Below are 4,392 nucleotides of genomic sequence, written 5' to 3'. Positions count from 1 at the left end.
GCAGCTGCAGCGAGGGGAGTGGGCGCATCTCCTCCCCACCCGCCGCTCGCAAGGTTCCACAATTTGAGACATCACTTTCTCAGAGAGCATTAGGAAAAGTAATAATAATAATAATAACAAGGAAAAGAGAGATTAGCAAACCCAAGACATCAAATCCATGAGGCTCTGCAGAGCTGCAGAAGGAAAGGGGGGTGCTGAGGAGAGGCGCCCGGCTGTCAGTCTGCACGCAGAAAGCTCACAGCACGTTATGTTTTATAGACATAAGACATTGTTTAACAACCGAGCGTTATTGCTATGCATCCATTTCCAGTCTAATCATTAAGCTCTACGAGTCAACATTAAACATCGCTTGCTCCATACAAAGCACGTAGGTGTCAGCGGTTACACTCCTTGGTCTACGCGCGTCAGGTACACGGCGCAGGTCGAAGCTCTGCGCACCCTTTGGACTCCTGAGGAGTCTGGCAGCGCTGACGAAATGCACCTACAGAGCCCTGTTACACCTCACAGGCTAAGGGCTGGTTTACAGTCCAGGACCCGGGGGTCTGTACGAGCCCCGTGCCCAGGGAGGGGAGGGCGGGCACCGCCCGGGCTCTCGACGCTCCCTGGGGCTATCAGCGGCCTATTCATTAAAAAATAGGAACGCTGTCTTTTTGTTCTTTTTTTTTTTTATCATTTTGATCTCTTTGATCATTTTATATAAATACAAAGATTAAAATAATTTATCTCAACATCATTTCTATTACAATCATACAGTGTTTTCCCTTCAAAACAAGTGCGTGTATGTGTGTGTGTATATATATACGTGTATTTATAGTATCTCTAGAGCCTCCCTCCCCCCCAAGAAAAGCAGCAGTGGCTGAAGCAGGTACAGCGTGCAGGACCCAATCTTTCCCACCGCGAGGCACGGGTCCCCGGGGAAAAGCGCAGGGCTTGCCCCGACAACTCATTTCCAAGCACGTTACGTGGGCACGAAGGGGGGAACTGGGGTGCTCCCTGTCCCTCCCTGTGGGAACCGACCCCCCTCGCTGCCGGCAGCTCTGCTGCGGAGGCTCAGGGCCGGCCCAGCTGCCCACAGACCCCAGGGAGCACCGGGAGAAGGGAGAAGCAATTGGGGGACTGGAAATGAGACCACCTCCTTGAGCAAGCTGCTAATTAGCAGTGAAGAGGACAGGATCCCGCAGCTCAGACAGGGTTGCTTCATTTACATACTAGGCACTAAAAATGACGATTGGTAGGAAGGTATTTACATAGAAGAAGGATCACACCTCTCCCTCCCCTTATTAATGCTCAGGTCAGTCACGAACACCATGATCTTATCACGGATTTTATCATAAAAATGCAACATCCTCCGTCTATCAGGATTGTCTAGGAAGGAGCGGGGAAAGCCGCTGTGCACACCACAGCTAAAGGAACAGCCAAACAGCGCAGAGACACGCGTTACCCTCTGTCACGTTAAGAGAGAACAGAGAGGAATCCTCAGCAGAACCTCTCTGAACCTGAGGCAGACAGCTCTTTCCAAAGCCCAAACGGCCCCTCGCCTGCGTGACACCGCCGGGCACCGTGTGGCCGCCACACCGCACCCCGGGGTGCTGCCTGTGCCACACAGTGGGAACTGTCCCTCGCCGCCCCGCTCTGCCTCCGCGGGGGCGGGCGACAAGCAGGGCCCCCACCACCCCCTGCTCGCCCAGAGCGGGGCCACGGGCACAGCCGGCATTAAACCACTTTGCCGCGGAAAACAGGCGGGAAGTGTCACGCAGCCTTGCCGAGAGCCAGGCGTGGGGCTCTTCTCCCTTTTGCCACTGGACCCGGGTGCACATCCCGCAGCTGGGCATCACCAACGCGCCCCACGCTGCCCCTCCACCCCCTCGGGAAGGCAGTCTGGGCATGCAACGCATCGCAGCCATGGGATGTGAGTACCCTGTCCGGGCTCTTTGCAGCCTTCTGTGGGGGGGCAACAGTTGGAGAGGACAGGCGGGAGCTGGTGGGGGCTCTGCTGGGCTCTGTGCCCCCAAGGCAGCAGCTCCCGACATGTCAGGGGCTGCAAAAACTTCCCCTTAGGGCTTTGCCTTCACCCCCAGGAGCTGCACACCCCTGCAGGGTTTCAGCCAGGGTGACCGCTCCCTGGGCCCCTGTTAGGGGGGACCTGCCCATGCGCAGCTTTGCTGGGCTTCTTCCCAAACTCAGGGGTGCATTAGAGACCACAGTAGGAGCTGAGGAGTGGGGGGGTCCCAGCCCTCGAGGGTGCCCTGGGGGGAGCAGGAGGGGTCTTGACCTCCGAAGCCTGACTACTCACATCACCGCCAAAGAAAAGGTACAAAAGCTGCTAATTTCTGTCTTGCTAGCGCAGCTCGTATGCTTTGGGGTTTATTTTTACCAAAGAGCTGGCCTAGGGACTGTTGCTGAGAATTTCGTAAAAGCATTTTAATATAGTATATAAATATTGAACTACAAAAATAGACACCTCTGACTGCATGGGTGCACTGCAGGTGAGCTCGGGCAGGCTAAGCCCGACTGGTCTACGAGGGTGTTTTTGAAGAGGTTTCAAACTGAACTGGAAGGAAATGGGATCCGAAGGCAGCCTATGGCTTCCTCCCTTCGCCCCCCCCCAGCCGCGGAGGCAGCTGGGGTCCCGTGGGATGCTGCTGCCCACGAGCTGGGCGGGGGCCAGGGCTCCCGGGTGGGCATCGCTGCCCCAGCACGCCTGCGCGGCCGGGCTGGCCGGGGCTGGCAGCAAAACCACGGGAGCAAAACCTGCCCCTCGGTATTGTCCGGAGCACAGCAGGTCCTGCTGGTGCCCGAGCAGCGAGACCTTCACCCTGCCTGGCTGCCGGAGCCGTCCTCGCCTCTCCCCATTTCTGCTGTTTCAGAGCATCCAGGGAATGGACGCGTAACGCTGCTGGTTTGCTTTGGAGACTGGGCAATGCTGCCCCGGCGGGGCGAAGGCTTTGTGCTGTATGACCGCTGTGCTGGGAGGGACTGGGAGGTGGTGGAGGGCTGGAGGGCCTGGCGGCACTGGGAGGGACTGGGAGGTGGTGGGGAAGGGCTGGATGGCCCCGCAGAGGTTTTGCCCTGTGGGACGCAGCAAGGGACACAGGTAAAGTGGCTTTTCCAGCCTCTGCTCCACATGGAAGCTGAACCTGGGGCTGGTTTGGCCCCAGCAGGGTTTCTGCGTGTCATGGTGCACCGTCAGCAGCGTGTTCCTGATGTGGCTGCTCAGTTATCTGTGGGAAACCCAGACATGGCTGTGGATGCGACTGGGAACCAAAAAGCTGGTGTCCAGACGAGACCTGCCCAGCACAGGGGGTGCGAGTCGCAGCCCTGCTCCAACGGCACACGGAGCAAGGCTGCGGTGGGCGAGGAACTGTGTGGGATGTCTGGCACTGGCACTCACAGCTCACGGCCAGCCACCTTGTCCAAGTCCTGCGTGTAAATGTAATGGGGGGAAATCCGCACTAGAGACAGCCAAACCATCGTGCAGGGGAGAGAGGGCCTGGGACCTGGCTGGCATGGCTGCACCGTCCCCACGGAGGGGTGACCCTCCTGCACCCATGCCACCGACCGTCATTCAGCTGCATCCCAGAGGACCTTCTGGTGATGTCCTGGGCCTGCTCCAGCCCAGCCCCGGTGCCAGCGATGCCCAGGGCTGGAGGCACAGCTGAGCTCATCCCACTGTGCCACGCCACATGCCGCACAGCCCATCGCTTACTGCTGCACTCCCACCTCCCGGCACCCCTGGCTGGAGAAAACACACCCGGCGTCCGCTCCGAGGGGCAGCAGCAGCAGGAAGATCTTCTCATTGCAGAAATGCTAATTTTCTGTTTTCTCTCATTCCTTCTTTCCTTTTCTTTCTCTTTCTCTTTCTTTCCTTCTTTCTTCCTTTCTTCTTTCTTCCTTACTTTCCTTCCTTCCCCTTTCCCTTCCTTCCTTGCCTTCTTCCTTCCTTCCTTTCCTTTTTCATTCCTTCCTTTTTTCTTTTCCTTTCTTCCTGTCCTTTCTTTCCTTCTTTCCTTTTCTTTCTCTCTTTCCTTCTTTCTTCCTTTCTTTTCTGCCTTCCTTTCCTTTTTTCCTTCCTTCCTTTTTTCTCTTATTTTTTCTTTTCTTTCCTTTTTTCCTTTTCTGCCTTCCTTGCTTTCCTTCCTTTTTTCCTTCCTTCCTTTTCTTCTCTTTCCTCTTTTCCTTTTTTTAATTTTCTTTTGTTTCTTTCTTTCCTTTCTTCCCTTTTTCCTTTTCCTTCTTCCTTCCTTTCCATTCTTTCGTTCTTTCTTTCCTTTCTTCCCTTCTTCCTTTTCCTTCTTCCTTCCTTCCATTTTCTTTTTTTTTCTTTCTTTCCTTTCTTCCCTTCTTCCTTTTCCTTCTTCCTTCCGTCCTCTCCTTCCTCTCCCTTCCCCTCTC

The 4,392-nt window shown here is 55.5% G+C and overlaps 1 protein-coding gene across 1 annotated transcript in view; it reads right to left on the bottom strand.

Moving 5' to 3' along the window:
* LOC104283315 overlaps window positions 1-4,392 on the bottom strand; it is a 23,498-nt gene that overhangs the window by 10,993 nt on the left and 8,113 nt on the right. The window lies entirely within an intron of this gene.

Source organism: Charadrius vociferus, unplaced genomic scaffold, assembly GCF_000708025.1.
Source record: "Charadrius vociferus isolate BGI_N301 unplaced genomic scaffold, ASM70802v2 scaffold323, whole genome shotgun sequence".
In the NCBI taxonomy this organism is placed as follows: Eukaryota; Metazoa; Chordata; class Aves; order Charadriiformes; family Charadriidae; genus Charadrius; species Charadrius vociferus.
This window is presented reverse-complemented; position numbering and strand designations above follow the sequence as displayed.